At 49.5% G+C, this 18,202-nt stretch overlaps 1 protein-coding gene across 3 annotated transcripts in view; it reads right to left on the bottom strand.

The window, feature by feature from the left end:
* Positions 1 to 18,202, bottom strand: part of MAP3K13 (mitogen-activated protein kinase kinase kinase 13) — a 536,979-nt gene that overhangs the window by 356,804 nt on the left and 161,973 nt on the right. The window contains exons 2-3 of one of the 3 annotated variants that reach the window (XM_078680465.1): positions 2,139 to 2,207; positions 1,913 to 1,991 (exon numbers count right to left, since the gene is read on the bottom strand). The exons of 1 other annotated variant lie outside the window; for it this stretch is intronic. The gene's annotated coding sequence lies outside the window, so the exon portion shown is untranslated. The remainder of the gene's footprint in view (positions 1 to 1,912; positions 1,992 to 2,138; positions 2,208 to 18,202) is intronic. One more of the 3 variants, XM_078680461.1, reaches the window with a different exon arrangement.

Raw genomic sequence — 18,202 nt, forward strand, 5'->3', positions numbered from 1 at the left:
TTCAGAACGTCTAATGTGTGATAACTTTGAGTCTCACAATGCCTCCTATGGAGAACCTTAATTTATAAATATGCAATGTCAGATACTGTTCTACTTTGGTGTTTCTTAATGGAAAGATGTGCTTCAAGAGGCCCATAGAGTGCAACGAAAATAGAAGGCCCGTTCTAAAACAAAACTGGGATATACAGTACAAAGTAGCCATATCTTTTATTACACATAGACTTATCGTCAGCTTAGAGAAGCATTTATGTTTTAAACAAACTATTTTATTCCAGGGACAGTGTAAATGGTATTGCTATGCTTCCATGCAAAACAAATATCAGTAGTTGTTGGTGAACAACATCTCAGTAGGGTCTGGTGAATGTGTATACTTTTCCTTTTTCAGAAAAGTGTTATGCTGCATAAGATTTAACCACTTTTGTGCCATCGCATTAAAATGACAAAATAGCAACAAAATATGCTGTATAATTTGCCTTTTCCTGCTGCATAATCTGGTCAACCCTGCTTCATACTTTGGTCGTCCAATGCTGCATGACTCCAGTGGCTCTGATTTACCAATCTGCCTGCTAAAGAAGTATTTGAGTTTCTCTATCTAATCATATTTCCAAAGGTAGGAGGGAATCTCAAAATACTTCCTGGAAGACAACTATACTTTTCGTACTGAATGTATATTCAAATGACAATCACACTAATGTGTTCAAAACATGGACACTTTAGTACAATTAACTCCTTCCAAAATGTGTAATGCAATTTGAAAAAAAGATATAAAAAATGCAATACATGTACACTGGGCACAAAAAATAAAAACAGGACTTCTAAACCTGAATGATACCGTAAAATATTCAATGTGCATAAAAAAATAATTAAACTTTTGATATAAATGCACTGTATTTATGGCATGCACAATAGTTTGCTGGACTTAAAGAGTTTTGGGAGCATTCTAATTTGTGATGCCACATTACACGTATTTGTGTGCGTATGTCATGAGTTCCAAATGAGACCAGTGAAGTTGCAAATGACTGCAATTTACCTTTGGGGTGTTGTGGCATTGCAGTTTCACCAGTTTTGTCCCTAGATCTACATCAAGTGTAACTGAAAGTCCAAGATTACCACTGGGCAAAATGGTACTGTCCTTCTGAACATGTACTGTGCTCCCATTATTTGCTTATAGACATTCATCCGAGTTTCTAGGCTATGTGCGTAGGGCTGTGACTGATTACACATTTAACAATAATGGAGGGGATACTTTTATTTGATTTCATTTTAATAGGGGCATTTACAAACCTCAACCCTAGACTCAGATGGCAGTGGAGCACTAGATACATAGCCAAAGTAAACATACAAATATGGAGATACTTTTTCGATGAAATCGCAAGACAATAAATGCGTTCAAATAAAGACAAACTGTATCACAACGGGTGAAGTGGAAGAAGGGAAACAAAACAATCTAGGATGGTGTGAAGATTGTAAAGAGATCGGTTTTGAGACCATTCTTGAGTTGCAACAATGAAGGAACAAACCAGAGGTGCAAAGGGGGGTTGTTCGAGAGTTCTGACTCGTATGCCCATCGGTGTCTTTTGGATTTTGAGCCTGGCAAGCGATGTATGTTTAATAATGCGTGCATCACCAGGCACTTTGTTGAGCACATGTATTACAAACAAGAGTTAAGCACACAAAATACACTTACCCATAAAATGCAATTCACACAAAGGGATCAATGGACACATTAGAAGCGTAGCCTTACAAGAGACAATATATCTCTACAATTAAATTAATTGGCTAATAATTCAACCAACATCACTTGATACAGTCAGCTACTTTCCACACAAATTTGCATTTTCAGTGCAAGAGGCACCTGTATCAACCAAGGAAATATGTATGTAATTTCACTGAGCTTTCCAGTCTCACCTACCAAAAAATGTACAGGTTTCTGAATCTGACATACTCGCCCTGCAACCACACATCTCTGCAAATCTGAATCAGACTCCGATCTGGAAAGAAAACATGTTCAAAGTCATAGCCAGGATTCGTGAAAAGCACTGTGATGCCATCATAATGGCAGACTGTGCCCTACACAGGTTCTAATTAACAATAACCTTAAGATTTTTATTTCGCAGTCCACGGTTTGTCACTCTCACCTGTCTCACGGGTGGCCTTTGGCATTCTTGAATCCACAGATGTGTTTGAAGAATCATCATGCTCCACCCCTGTTGAATTTCGTAGGAACAGTCAATGATTTGAATGCAAACTGCATGCAGCTCGTGAAAATACATGATTTCTTTGACTTGTCATTAACTCATAAGTCAAAAGCACTTTGCACAAATTATTAGCTACAAAACACATCTGTACACGGAGCTTTATCCCATCAAAGCTGCCTTGATCTTTATGAAGGTCAGACATTATCATACACAACGATGCTCCTGAGTAAACCCCCTTATTTCACATCAAATTCGTATTGCAATGGCTAAGTACACATGCGCAGAAAAAATATAAACTAACACTTGTGTGAAAATCCCAAACACTTCTCATGTAGCTGTTTTTCAGCCTGGCTCCTGCACATCTCAAGCAATGGAACATGTATTATAAAGTACTATCTGGAAAAGATCATGTGTGCTCAAACCTGAAGAGCTTGTGGACCTTCTAGGGCCAGAGGAGATGAAAGGCTCAAGATGAGAGAGATCAGGAAACTTCCAGTACTGCTCTGACTTCAATGCAGAGGCCATCACCTCCAGGACACCAATCCCGGGTGGAGAATTCACAATGTATTATCCAATAAGGAAAATACTTTGACTGCAAAATGGGACTTGATTGACAGGAGCGTTAAGCCCACAGTGAATTGTTTCAGGACAGAGAAGCAGGTGAATGTTAAATGGGAGGGTGTGTCACATCCTGGGGTACCGGGGACTCCTTATTAACTAGCATAGCCAGGAATGCCCATTGTATTAGGGTTAAAATGGCAATGTTTGTGCGATGAAAACATTGGGTATTCACTCAGATGTTAGGGTAGCAGCAGTTTGATGGGTAAAGACTTTTGTTTTTTTGTATATGTTCCAATATTTGTTTTGAAAGCAGGGAAGATATGAACGGGCAAAGAGTTTGCCAAATTGGATGTCTGCATTAGTGTGCTTGGCCCTGATATGGGATCAGTAGAGCATTTAATTATAATTGTTTGTGTAGTGAAAGCTCTGAATAAATGTTTTACATGGAATTTCCATGAGTTGTATAACCACATTATGAATAGAAGGTTAATGCCATCTGAAAATAGACTTAAAGTAAGTACTATGATGCTTCAACAGATCATCCCATTCAAGGTCAGGGCAATGTATATATTTTGCAGTTCATATGACAGGTTAATGGGGAGCTCAGCAAATTCACAAGTTGTCATAACAGAGTAGTCGCTTGAGTGTACAATGTCACATGCACGTACAGGCATTATGGGATCACAGACTAATTAAGCACAAGTTTGAGGTACCTATAGAGCAAGGCTGCATTGACTTGGAAGTTTATTGCAAGAGCATTGCTAGGTTCTAGAGGACGTATTTCAACTAATATAAGTGGGCATCAATCAAATCTCGCTCAATGCACACCACCGTTTAATAAGCATCAGTATTCCTATTCCAGGAGAGTGTTTTTCTCCAGAATGGTCATTCATAGGCCTTTGTAATGAGACACTGGATGAACAGAAGAGTTGCTACAACAACTAGTGTGGAGGTTTGAAGTGAAAAGAACAAATATCCCTATGTGAATCAGGAAAACAATAGAGCACACCAACACAACACGGAACAGGAAGATACTCCCATAATGCAATGCCCTTAAAGTATTTAACAGTCAAGAGGCAGGGGAATATCCCCTATAAAGAATGAAAATGAATGCCTCAAGTGTCCAACTATGGTCGCTGTATCAACTGTTCCTGATAGGAGGCATTGCCTAAAGATGCAGTTATCCTTCAAATGCTGATTAAATGAGAAACTTTAGATACCTTGCTTAGTGGACCACACCTGCAATTTAACATGTGATGTGTAAGACACACAGACGTGCATGTGTGGGCGACCACACAATACGTATTATTGGGGAATATCGAAATAGTGCACTGCCGTTGGGAAAATGAGTTAAATAAACAGAAGATGGTTCACAGTGAAAATGCGGGGGGAGAAACAGAGAGAAAAAGATGGGAGATAGATGCACCAAGCAAAAGTGTTGCTGGAAGTAGAGAAAAGAAGCCATAGAAGAAAAGAGGCAGATAATGAAGGGATAGCATGAGCATGGGAGCAGCAAGGAATGACAGTGAGAACAGAATCAATGAAAGTAGGAATCTGTGAGAGACTGAAAAGTGATATGTGCTGAGCAAGAGAAAGAAAGTAGGCATAAAGGGTTGGATACCTCGTGATTCCAAAAAGAAAAGATGGAGTTGTCTTTATGTGAAAACGAAAAGCAAGACGTGAGAACAAACAAGTATATTGCGGGAAAGATGCAAAAAACAGTATTTATTCAGATCATGTTATGCTTCACCGTTGGGGATAAGCACTTACACAACGATTATGGTAGGTAAAATACCCAGAAATCTGATTTCTTTTCAATCACTGGCCACTGAAGGCAAGTGACTAGACCCCAAGGGCATTGGATACAGGGACATTCTCTCTTGGTATGGCACTGCTGGAAACTGATGTTACTGTTCTATACATTTCTGTTTTTTACAAATTTGTTTTTCACAATTTTGTGGGCATTTCATACAGGACAGCAACCACTAGAGTAATGTCATAGAGAATAAACACCACGAAATAGGCATTATAAAAAGCTGCAGCTGTGGTAAGAAGCTTTTGGTTGATCTGCACTTGAAAGCAGATTCGAAGTAGAGAGGTTGCCACATTTCCCCCGACCTTCTGCAACTAAATTGGCTATCTATTGAAGCTAGAATCAGACTCAAGATAGGTTGCCTGACTCATAAAGCCATACGCTACAACACCCTGTACTATCTGGCAAATAAGCTTGAACTATCAGGCTCCAGCCGGAACCTTAGAGGTACGTTCATCCTTCTCTTTAAACGTCCAAGATTCAAAAAGAAAAGATCTTATAACCGTGCTTTCACTGGTCTTGCTCCGAGAATCTGGAACTCCCTGTCCTCCGAGATCAGATCCAATCCTTCCACTACATCCTTTTTAAAAAACTGGTCAAACGGCTACTCCTGAATGAACGTTAACAGCATCATCCTGTGATCATGCTATTGTTGTTATTAATACCCTAATTATTGTTGTACTCCACCGATGCATTTTATTGTATCCTTTTACGTTATTCTGCTCTAGTCCTGTAGGGCTCCTTAACTGCATTGACTTGTGATATCGCTCTTGTCTTTGTTAAATTCCCTGATTCTTATGGCACTTCTCTGGTACGTTTTGTTTTATGATGTTTTTCTCTTGGTGTTGTAGGGCACCGCTGATACCCCCAACTCTTAACCTGTTCAATTTCCCCTTTGTTGTAACTTCACCTACTGTCACATTGTGTTTGTACCTTTGCTTTTGCCAATTCTGTACTGCGCTTTGATACCCATATGGGTCTTCTTTGCGCTTTATAAAAACTATTCAAATATATAAATAAATAAATCAATAAGTGAAAATACTTCACCTTTGTTTCTATTACATTTTATACATCTCTAAATCATGCGCACATCCTCTGGGAAACTCATTTAAAACGGCTTGACAATCCTTTAGAACATGTTCTTAGAGGTTCTCTTGCACATAATCTAATGTAGGGATGCTTATGGGACTTTCTTGTAAACATTCCAGTAGCAGAAATAACAGTACGACATCAAAGACAGTATGACTTAAATGTTGGGTACCGAAAAACAACATGTCAAGTGGAAAGGTAGTCCATTCCCTCCATATCATTGAGATGCTTTCAGGATTTCAACAGCCTGCTTAAAAGGCTAATGGTGTTTTTTGACTGACAATCAGCATTGCATATATAATGACATAGACCCTATAAATATTTAATTATGTTCGCTTTCTCTCAAATTGTAGCGCCGATCAGCTTCAGTTTGCTGATTCGGTAACTCTGATGCGAGAGGACGAGCACTCATTTTTTAAAAATATTTCTTTTTATTAACAAAATGAATCAACATCACAAGGCATATCACAGTATATTATCTTTCCTCCCCACAAATCAATTAAGTCCATGTCTAAATGTACATTGGCTTATAGCTTGGTATCTAACATTCTGTCTACATTTGTTCATTATGAGCTGGAATTATTGGCGGAGTACAGATGTTCCCTCTGTATTCATTCCAGTCCTTCCAGATGCGAGTCCATTTTTTCGGACATCTCCTGGCCACATATACAGTCTTTTCACGAAACATACACCAGTCCATATCCCTCTTCCAGGCGGATACTGTGGTCACCTGCATTGCCCCCATTGCTGTGCAATATTACGTTTCGCTATCATCAACCGCAACGTAACCCAGGTGATACGTGTGCGATTCAGGTCAGTGGGTTCCCACACATTTAGGAGGCACCTTTTAGCCTCCAAAGTGATGTAGTGTGTGAGCACCTCGCTCATTACTTCATGTACCTATCCCCTGTACCTCTGTATGTGTGGGCATTCCCATAATATATGGAGGAATGTTCCTTCAGTGCCACAGCCCCTACTACATTTACTATCCTCTGCTCTCCCCATAAGCACCAAACCCAGCCCAGTGATGTAGAAACGGTGCAGAATCTTTAGCTGTACCAGCCTCAGTCTGGATGCTGTGGCCACTTCTCGTGGTGAGGTGACAGCTATTGCCCAATCTTCGTCGTCAAGTGTAATGCCGTCCCTTTCCCATTTTTCAAGTATCTTCAGGAGGGGTTCCCCAGAATGGTTCTCTAACTTTTTGTAGGTAAGCGAGATGGTTTCCATTGGTACATAGCCGTCCAAAATTCGGTCCTCCAGGGGGGAGGATTCAGGAGGGGTTACTCCCATCCGGAGACACGACTACAATGCATGCCGAACCTGCTTGTATCGAAAGTATTCTGTGGGGGCTAGATCCTACTCCTGGTGCAAGGCGGGAAACAATTTAACCTCACCATTCACCCAGAGATCGCTGATTTTTGAGATACCTATAAGGTCCCACTTGTCGAAGCCTCTAGATAACCATAGATTCCCAAGCAATTCCGAATCCCATAGTGGGATGGCCAGAGTTACCTTGTGTTCCCATCCCAAGCTTCTATTAACTGGAAGCCATATTTGCACCGAGTGTTTTGTTGGCCCAGTCAGGTGGTGCCTCCCTGCGCTGGAGTAAAGCGCCCGGTTGTAATTCCCTCCTGGTAGTAACCACCGATCCATCACGTATCCTGGATCGTCTGCTTGCACGAGTACTCGCTCTTGCCATCTGGCCATATTCCCATTGCCAAGTCACTGATTCCCACTCATGGGCACTTCCCAGCTGTATTCTTCTTGAATCTCTTGTAACGCTCAAAGGAAGGCAATATTTGGTCAATACTAAGGTGTTTCACTGGAGGTTGCCGATTAAAGCAGCGGAAGGAGAGTGTCTACCCACCTCCATGTTTGCCGCTACACTGTAGCTTAATTTGCCCGTTTTACACTTATTCCTTGATGTCACCAAGTTGATGTAGCACTTTTGTCTGTTCCTTGCATCCTTTGGGAAGTAATTATGACAAATTACTCACCATCAAAAGAGAAGCCCGGTTACTGGCTCAACATATGGTAAGATGTTTAATAAGGCTAAACGTTCTATAAGAAAATATTGATATTTTCAATAGTACCCAAATCTACCACTCAAGACACTGCCTTGGTCTGCTTAATCACACTTCTTGATAATAGTCATCCTATAGGAATCCATGTCTTCATTCTTCAAGATAGCTAGATGTGTTATGTATAACAGAGACATGGCTAAAAGAGTGGCATCGGGTCACTGTAGTAGAAGCTGCACCCACTGGCTAGATCGGCCAGATGAACGCTGTAGGGGAGGAGTTGTGATTATAGTCACTATTCTCCTTGAAAAACATACAATCTGGTGTTAACGTGCAGAAATACTGCCCTCATCAATCAGTTAATATAACTAATGTTTTTCGGTTGCTTTCTTGCTGTATATCATACTCCTTTTACAGCTCCAGGATTTCTGGATACATTTGGGGAAAGTGCCCTCCTTTATATTTGACACCAAATGTTTGATTATTTTAGGAGACATTAACCTTGCTCTCTCTTATCCTATGAAAACTAAACCCACTAAGTTCTCCTCTTACCTTACAATAGCAGGGAGGTAACACATAGCCTCACAGGAGGCGTCCCTACAGTAAAGTGACCAAGACAGGTGGCAGAGATGGATTTGGCAATGCTTATTTCAAACTTACTTCTTGAGTCACTTGCTGTTTTTGGATCAAATCTGTGTTTATTTTAACTGAAATACATACACATAAATCCCCCTGCACCCAGAAGCTAGCAGAGATGACTCAGGCATAACCCAGAAAAAAAAAGGAACTACAAACTAGAAACCCATTCCCACTCCCCAACACAGAGGGTGATAAATCTGTTCTGAGTAAACATAGGTTTGGTTAGGGAATAACCCATCCACCGGTACAAGAAGCCCCAACTCTGTCGACCTCGAGCCTGGAAAACCTGTTCCAGCGAGCCCTACCCCCAACGCAGAGGTCAGTTGGAGCACCCTTAAATATTTAGGGCACGTGAGCTCCCAGATTTAATTAGAAAGGAAATGTAGCAAAGACACCCATTTGTCTATGAAATTCCCCTCACTCTTCTCAAGTGAGTGGGTGGGTCAGTTTTTCCATGGCTAGAATATGCCACATTTTATATACCCAAGTAGTGTGGTCTGGAAAGTTGGCTATCCCCCAAAGACACGTAATTGCCTGTCTTACCTAACATACTACCAGTGTAATGTGCCTTCCTTTCCACTAGCACAGTGGAAAGGTTTGTGAGTTAGGAAGGCCTGATAACATGTATGATGGGAATCTCAAGATCTGAATGTCAAAAATAGCCTCAATGCATGTAGCACCCCCTCCTAGTAGTTAATTTGTGACAGTGTCAAATAAGATGGCTCAAGGTGCCAGGGGTCTGCAGACCCTCCAGCAATCCGCGGATCGAGCAGCATTCAAGGTATGCACGCTGGCAGGGGTGCAGTACCAGTAATGAGTACGTTTTATAGTTGCCTCTTGTCCCACTATACACCTGGTTGTTTGCCCTATTCTATGGTAAATCTTTGACCACTCTCAGTGCGAGAGAGTGCGACTCAATCTGCCTTCCCAGCACTTGACTTGGGGATATTTAGAAGATCTGGCCATAATAAGACATTTTTACATTTCAGATCAAAGACGCATATTCTCTTTGTTTGTCAGATTCTATTTTTCAAGTTACTTGCCAGGGGGTTGATAGACTTGTGAGAGAGCCAATGACTCACTTGAAGATACTGAATCCTCCCTAATGCTGGGAGGTTAAAGTTCTGTTTTAAATGACTAAAGGAAACCACGCCATTTTGATCAAAGAAAGAGATGATTTTCTTGGATCCCTGCAATTGTCACTTATTGAATGCAATCCAAGTAAAATCACAGCTGCACGGCATTGGCAAATATGGAGAGGGAAATTTTGTGAGGCCCCACTCGCCAGCTCACATAAAGAAGCCCACCTCTGTCTGGAGCTTTTAAAACATGGATGGGGAGGCAGTAACATGAGGCATCAAGAATATATACAGAATTTTAGATAGACATTTTAACCACCTCCAATCAGCCCAACCGTGAACGTCCTTTCAACTGCCATGAATGCAGTTCCTTGTGTACAGTCTACTGGAGGCAACTGTAATTTATACTAGCCATGGACTCTAGTGTGGGCGCGAGCTAAAAATCCTCTATTAGCACACTATGTGTTTGACCCATCGAATAGTGAACAATTCCCTGATCGAGGACCTCTGGCCATGTGGGACTCAAATATTAAGAGTCTCAGATTACTGCTGAGAGAAAAGCCTGGGACCTTCCCAAATGTGGAGAGATATTTAATTAGGGGATACCGTGACTGCATGGGGTTAGTGAGCGAGACCAACCCATCGTTCGCATACAAGCTTAATCTGTCCTAATTTGATTTTTGTAATACGGTTGTTTTGCCTTCTCCTCTCTGCCGTCCACTATATATAGAGAATCAGGATGACAGCAGAGAGCAGGCAGCCATGTCGGAGTTCCCCTGCAGATAGAGAAGGGTTGTGAGCTTGTGCCATTGACCCAGACTGGCCCTTGGGTTTGTGTAGCTGAAGAAAACCCATCTGCAAAAATGAAGCCCCTATCCTAAAGTCATAATGGTTTAAAATGCCTGTGGACCTTATCAAATGCTTTTCCTGCACGTATTACTAAAAGTCCGTTTTCTGCATCCATGTGATATTCTTTGTGAGGTGTAGGATGTGTTTTGCATTACTGCAGCAGCTTCTGCCAGGAAAAATATGGCCTGGTCTACCAGACTAGCTGCATGGGGTTACGGCTTTCAGCAAAGGTACATGTAAAGAGTTTGGCATTAATGTTAAGTAGGGATATAGGCCTCTAGACAGAGCCTTAAGTTGGGTCTTTCTTTGGCTTGGTAATAACCAAGGCTGAGGCCTCCATCACAGACTGAATTTTCGTGGCTGAATAGGAAAAGAAGTTGAAAAGCATTATAAGGACCAGTGCAAGAGAGAGGCACCAAGTATTGTAGAATAATGGGGTAAGACCACCTGTGATGGCAATTTAAGGGATTTAGGTCTAAGTAGCTGCAATCACCTCTTCTAAACGCACAGGTTCGGTAAGGTGTTCAGTTTGCTGGGGAGTTTATTTTAGATAGCCTCTTAGATACTCAAACTTTTCTATTTTGCCCTGGTCCGACCAAGAAGAGTGACTCACAGAATTCAAGGAATTCCTGGGCTATAGCGTGTCATCTATGACAGCTTCCTCATCCTGGTTGGCCACCTTCTTAATTTTTTCTTTGTTAATTTTCCTAGAAGCATGCCTCCCTTGTTACCACTGGAGTAGTACTTGTGCCTGGTTCTAAGGACGCGAAAGAACAACAAGGGTTTGGCTAAAGCGCAGCAAGGCCACGCCACTATAAGATTCATCAAAACAATATGCCAGTACTGCGCAATGGTTTCATAAATCACACACAACAATGAATAAAACAATTGTTCTGTAAAGACCACTGGTTCAGTCTGTATAAATCTTTCAAATGAATTATTTTAATCAAAGTTTTTTTGAAAAGAGATTTTTGAACAAATAGGCTGTTTGTCCAATTTGGCTCTATTTACAAAGTGAGTCCTCATTTTAGAAAAGGGAATATCTACAAAACACTTTTTTGAAAAAGAGAAAGTTAGAATTTCTTTTTTAAGAAATAAAAAAGAAAGGAAGGGCGAAAAAACCATTTATCCCATCACCAAGCTCAGTCATTCCGTGTTACTTTCATACGCATACTTCGGTCATTCACTCATACTCACAAAACGAAGAATTAGAAAAGTCGAAAAAAAGAGAAGTGCCTCACCTAGAAGTTTTAGTTCTATATTTTTTAACGTGGTGGGGTACTGTTTAATAACTATTTTACATAGAATAGCATGAATCACAAAACTACGGCCATCCAACTTATTTGTATATTATAATCTTATATTCCAAAGAAAATAAATAACAGATTGGCCTGAAGAACAGAAAGGTCGATGCGTTTCGAAGCCCCTTAATTATGGGGGTTCTCCTCAGGACCGTGAAGAATGGGGATTTGGGGGGGTGGCCGACCAACGGGAGGCTCGCCCCCCCGGGGAAGTTTGGGGCACCGGAGGAGGGGGGGGGGGGAGGGGGAAGTTTGACCCTATGGGTGCGCCGTAGCGGCGCTTTTTGGGCTGGTTGGGCGGTTTGGGCTCCTTTTGGGCTGCCCAGGGACGTGGGGATATATAGGCGGCCATTTTGTGTCACCGCGCACGTTTGTGGTGCGGTGACACAGCAGCCAGGTCGGGGAAAAATTTTGTGCAGCTATAGTGGGGATTTCGGGCCCGGCGGTTTGTGTGGCGGCGGTGCGCGGCTTGTCCGAACCGTGGTAGCAGCAGAGGAGTGTGCGGCGCTCCGGCGGTTTGTGGTGCGGTGATCCGCGTCGGCGGTAGGGGGCGTGTGGACGGAGATGGCGGCGACGGACCCGCGTGTTGTGGAGGCGCTGAGGCTGTTAGCAGAGGCGGGCCGCATGGACTTAATGCGGCCCGACGTGCAGGTGAGGCCGCCGCGGCGCGCTGCCATCGGCGCCGCGGCAGCTGTGGCGGCGTGCGACCCTCCGAGGTCGCGGGTTGCTCGGCGTGGGGGGGAGGGGGGGCGGAAGGGGGAGGCCGGGCGGTGACCAAGGCTCCTGCGAAGGCCACGGCCAAATCTAAGGGGGGGGCGCGGAAGGCCCGGCAGGCGGGGCGGAAGAGGCCGCTCGTTTTCGTGACCGGTGGGGAGGGGGGGGTGGGGGGAGGGCGGGAGGAGGGGAGTGAAGCGGTGGATGCGCGGCCGGGGGGCCTGGGAGGTGTGGGGGAGGGGGGTGGGGCTCGGATAGTTGTGGATGGGGAGGGCGCGAGCAATGGTGGGGGGGGCGGGGGGGTGACAGTGCGGAGGGGCCTGCGGGGGGGGAGGGCTCGAGTGGCGGTGGGGAGCGCGGGGAGTTGGTGGGGGTGGGGCTGGGGGGGGCTGCTTCGCCTCTTCTCATAGAGGAGACAGATTTGGAGGAGGAGGAGGTGGGGGGTGGGGGGGGGGAGGACACGGAGCTGGACTGGGGTGAGTCATCGGAGGAGGAGGGGGGAGGGGGGGCGAGGGGGCGGTTGGCGCTGGGGCAGGGGGCCTGGGGGGGGGGAGAGGGGCCGGGCGGGGGTGAGGGGGCGGGGTGGGTCGGAGGCGCTGGGTGGCGGGAGGGGAGGCGGCGGCTTGACCGGCGAGGGGGGTGGGTCGGGGGGGGCGTTTGGGAGGGGCGGTTTTGAGGGGGGGGATGGGGGCACGGGCGGGCGGGTGGCGAGTTTTGGGTGGGGTGCGGGGGGCAGTGGCGTGGCCTGGGGGGAGGCAGGGGGAGTGGGGAGTGGGGCGTGGAAGGGGGGTGGGGCCGAGTTGGGGTTTCGGGGGGTGGGGCGGGCCGGGGGGTTGGGCGGGGGAAGGGGCTTGGGAGCTGGGGGGAGGGAGTGTCCCGGCGCGGCGCGGTGGCCATTCGGCGGGATGGGGGAGGGGTGCGGCGATGGGGTGGGGGTTTGGCGGTGGGGGCAGCGCGTGGGGGGGCGAGGGGGGTGGTTTTTACCCTGGCATGCTGGACTCCACCTTTTTTCCTTGGCAGGAGCTGTTGGTAAGGCGCTCGGGGGAGCAGCATGCGGCTCCCACCCACCGAGTGGATGGGCCGGCTCTGTTTGGTGCGGACGGCCGAGCTCCAGCGAGGGACCTGGCTCAGGGACTGGGCGAATGGAGGCGAGACGCGTCTCCGACGGCCCCTCCCCGATGGGTCTCTACGGCCGCCGGGGTTGGGGGAGTAAGGATGGACACGACTATTTCTGGTTTGCCTGCGAGTGTGGTGCCTAGGAGGGGGAGTGTGGACTTGATGGATTTAATGCGGGTGTGTCGTGAGCGGGCGGGTTTGAGCCGGGTGGAACTCCAGTTGGGGGGCCAAGGTGGTGTGGGGCCGGCGGATGGTGAGTCTGAGGAGGAGGGAGAGATTCGGGAAGATGGGGGGGCTGGTAATGGTGTTGGAAGTGTATTTCAGGTGCCGGCACGGCAGGAAGCTCCCAGAGTGACGGCCCCCTCGGCTCCACTGGTTAGGCGGCGGGACCCAGCGAGGACGCCGACCTTGACGCCAGGTAAGACAGGTGACGGCGCGGGGAGCGCTAAGAGGCGTTGTGTGCAGGTGTCCGTGGGGTCTGGGGGCGATGGGGAGGATGGGTGGCGGCTGGTGCGGGGTCGGTATGTGCAGGACGCGGGAGTCGGTACCGAAGGCGTGGGGTCGGGCGGGGCTGCGCCGGGCGGAGGAAGCGGGGTTGAGGCGGCGGGCGACGCGGCGCCGGGCGGAAAGGAGGCGGCGGGGGGAAGTAAGGAGAGTTGTGTAATCCCGGTGCGGAGGCTTCCGTACATGGGGCTGACCAAGCCGCTGGGGGCGCACCTTTCCGCGGCTACGAAGGAGAAGATTTGGAAGGGGGAATACATCGATATTTTGAAGCTGCTGCATAGGGAGTTGACATCGAAGGAGGGGTCAAAGGAGGAGGAGCAGGAGTTGGCTAGGCGCCCAAAGGTACCCCTGACGCTGGACAATTGGTCGGCGGCGTTCCTAATTTACGCGAGCGTGTATTGCGAGAAATTCCCGGACAGGTGCGTCGCGCTCTTTAAATACATGGATGTGGTCCGGCGGGCGCAGGTGACATACGGCGGGTATGCTTGGTCGCACTACGACGAGGAGTTTCGGGCTCGCCTGGCGGGGGACCCCGAGGCCCAGTGGGGGGAGCTGGATTCTGATTTGTACCAGCAGACGATGGGGGGGGCCAAGTTTGGCCGCACCATCTACACGGCCAGCGGTTTGCCGCTGGCGTCCCCCCCCTTTGCGGCGCGCCCCACCCGTGGGGGGGTGGGTCAGGGCGCCTCCGGCAGCCAGGCCGCAGTCGGGGCCTGCTGGGATTTCAATAGGGGTGCCTGCGGGCGGGCGGCGTGCCGTTTCCGGCATGAGTGCTCTTCGTGCGGACGGAACCATCCGGCGCTGCGGTGTTGGGGCTCCGGGGGCCCCCCAGGCCAGCTGCCCCCGCAGGGGGGTGGATTTGCCAGAGGGGGTTCAGGCGGGGGGAGGGGTGGGGGTAGAGGGGGGGGAGCAGGGGCTCTGGGAAAGGGCTCGTACGCCGGTTAGGATCGAGCGGATGGAGCCCTGGTTGGCGGCGTATCCGCGGGCGGAGGATGCTGCAGTGCTGCGCAGGGGTTTTCGGGAGGGTTTTCGGTTGGGGTACGAAGGTCCCCGGATTGCTCGCTGGGCGGAAAACCTGAAATCGGTGAACGCGCACAAGGGCATAGTGCGAGAGAAACTGTTCAAGGAGGTCAGGGAAGGGCGGATGGCGGGCCCCTTCACGGCGCCGCCGCTGCCAGGTTTGATCGTTTCCCCCATCGGGGTGGTGCCTAAGAAGGAGGAAGGGCAGTTCCGACTGATACAGCACTTGTCGTGGCCGGAGGGGGAGTCGGTCAATGCGTACATTTCGGCGGATTTGGCGTCGGTGACGTATTCGTCGGTGGACGTGGCGCGACGTCTGGTTGCGGCGGCGGGGCAGGGTGCGCTGTTGGCGAAATGCGACATCAAGTCGGCTTTCCGACTCCTTCCGGTGCACCCGGCGGATTACCAGCTGCTAGGGATCCAGTTTCAAGGTCACTACTTTGTGGATAAGGCGCTGCCGATGGGGTGTTCCATTTCGTGCGCACTATTTGAACGGTTCAGCTCCTTCATTCAGTGGGTTTTTTCCAGGCGCACAGGCTCGGAGTCAGTGACGCACTATCTGGATGATTTCTTCCTGGTGGGGCGGCCCGGTGCGGCGGATTGTCAGCGGCTGCTGGATGGTTTGGCCGGGTTGATGGGGGAATTTGGGGTTCCCCTGGCGCCAGAGAAGACGTGCGGTCCCAGTACGGTGTTGTCCTTTCTCGGTATCGAGCTCGACTCGGTCGCCATGGAAGCACGCCTGCCAGAAGACAAACGGGTGGCGATGTTGGGTCTGGTGGATGACATGTTGGCGAGGCGGAAGGTGACGGTGCGGGACGTGCAGGTGTTGTTGGGACATTTGAATTTTGCGTGCCGCGTGGTGCGGGCCGGACGGACGTTTTGCCGGCGTTTGGGGCTGGCGTTGTCGGGTTTGCCATTGCCGCATCACCATGTGCGCCTCTCGGCGGGGATGAAGGAGGACCTGCGCATGTGGCGGGCTTTCTTGGAGCGTTTCAATGGGGTGCCGATGGCACCGGCGGAGGACTGGGAGTGGGAGGTCACCATGTACTCGGATGCGGCGGGCGTCGGTGGTTTCGGCCTGTACTGGGAGGGAAAATGGTGTGCGGAGCAGTGGCCGGACCACTGGCAGGCGGGGGGGAGGAGCATTGCGTTCCTGGAGTTGTTCCCCTTGGTGGTGGCAGTCACGGTGTGGGCAGGGGCGTTGGCACACAAAAGGGTGCTTTTTCGAGTGGACAACATGGCCGTCGTGCAGGTGGTGAACAGGCAGTCGGCTCGGGATCCTCAGGTGCTGAAATTGATGCGGGTGTTTGTCTTGCGGTGCTTGGACAATGACATACTGTTTCAGGCGCGCCACGTTCCCGGTGTGGACAATGACATTGCGGATGCCTTGTCTCGTTCACAGTGGGAGAGGTTCCATGGGCTAGCCACGGCGGCGGAGGAAGTCAGGACGCCGGTGCCGGAAGAACTGTGGTCGGTAGGCGAGGCCGGGTCTTTCAGTTGGTGAGGACGTCTGTGGCTGTGTCGACATGGAAGGCTTACGAGCTAGCGTGGGAGGAATTTCTGCAGTCAGGTGCGGTGCGGTGTGGGGACAGGTGGCAGCGCGAGGAACAGGTGGTAAGATTCATGTTGGCGCTTATGGACAGGGGTTTGTCGCGGGTGTCAATTGCGGGAAAGTTGTCGGCGGTGGCCTTCATGGGGAAGATGTGGTGGGGTTACCCTCCGTCGGCGGGGGAGTTGGGAACCAGGCTGCTGGAGGGGTGGGCGAGGGAGAGTGGGGCGACGGTGCGGCGGCGCCGTCCCATTTCGGCGGTTTTGCTGGCAGGAGTGATTGGCGCGCTGCCGGAGGTGTGCAGGGATGTGGGCGAGTCGGTGCGTTTCTCTACGTTGATGTCATGGCTTTTCTTTGGGGCGTTTCGAGTGTCGGAGCTGCTGGGCGCAAGGGGGCGGCGGGGGGTGCTGTGGGGAGAGGTGGAGGTGCGGGCCCGGGAAGTGGCGGTGTGTTTGAGACGCTCGAAGACTGACCAGCGGGGGGTTGGTACTTGGGTGGTGCTGGGGCCGGGCGACACGGAGGGGGTGTGCCCGGCGGTTTGGGGCAGGAGGTTGATGGCTGAAAGTGGCGTGTCGGAGGGGGAGGTTTTTGGGCGGGGTGGGGGAGGAGGGGTGACGGCGTCGCAAGCGTTGTGGGTCTTGCGGCGGGCGCTGCGGGTCCTGGGGGAGGATCCCCTGGCGTTCGGGACGCATTCTTTTAGGATTGGGGCAGCGACGGAGGCGGCACGGAGGGGTTGGGGTAAGGAAGAGATTCAGAGGCTGGGTAGGTGGAAATCGGACGCTTACAGGACGTATGTGAGGTTGAGGGAGGCGGATGGTGCTTTGTCGCAATGATTCCCGATGTTAATATATGTGTCTTTGCAGGTGCTGTGGCGGGGCCGGATGTGGCTGTCCTGAATTTGTATATTGTGGGACATTCGTTCGTCAGGCGGGCTGAACGAGCGGAGTGGGACAGACATCAGGCGCTCAATTTGGGATTGGATCCGGGGTTGTATAGATGTCATTGGAGGGGAAAAGGGGGTAGGCGTTGGCATGAGTTATTGCCATTGTTAAACACGTTGGTAAAAGGGGGGGTGTGCCCGGACGTGGTGGTAATTCACCTGGGCGAGAACGACTTGGTGCAGTGCAAGGGTTTGGCGCTGCTCAAGCAAATGAGACAGGACCTGCAGGAAATCGGGAGGCAATGGGCGGGCTGCCATGTCATATGGTCGGAATTTATTCCCAGGCGGGTGTGGAGGGGAGCTGAGCGCCCAGGGGCCATAGACAGGGCTCGTAGGAAGATCAATCGTGAGATGCGCGTTTTCTGCGCCAAGGAAGGGGTGGGGAGGATGGAGCACCCGGAGTTGTGCTATGGTGCTAACTATTTCTTCTTGGAGGATGGGGTCCACCTGTCCAGGTACGGCATGGAGCTGTATATAGTGCAGTTAAAGGAGGCTATAGATGGGGCCCTGGGGGTGGTTCGGTATCCCAGGAGACAGGAGTCCTAGTGGGGGGGTCGAAAGTCGTAAGCGACTTTCGAGTGGCGCTGTCCTAAGGAAATAGGGTGGTTGGCTGGAGGCCTGGGACTGCATGGTAGCGGGGGTTTGGGGTCATGGAGGTCATTAGGGGCATCTAGTAGAGGGGCAGGTTGATGAGCGTATGTTGTTGTATTACTGTTGCAATGTTCGGGCTTGCATTTAGGGGTGGGGGTGGGGGGCTGTTAGGCAGTTGTTAATTAGTGAGCAGTAGTTTTGTGCGGCACAGGCCAAGG

Source organism: Lissotriton helveticus, chromosome 3_1, assembly GCF_964261635.1.
Source record: "Lissotriton helveticus chromosome 3_1, aLisHel1.1, whole genome shotgun sequence".
Lineage (NCBI taxonomy): Eukaryota > Metazoa > Chordata > Amphibia > Caudata > Salamandridae > Lissotriton > Lissotriton helveticus.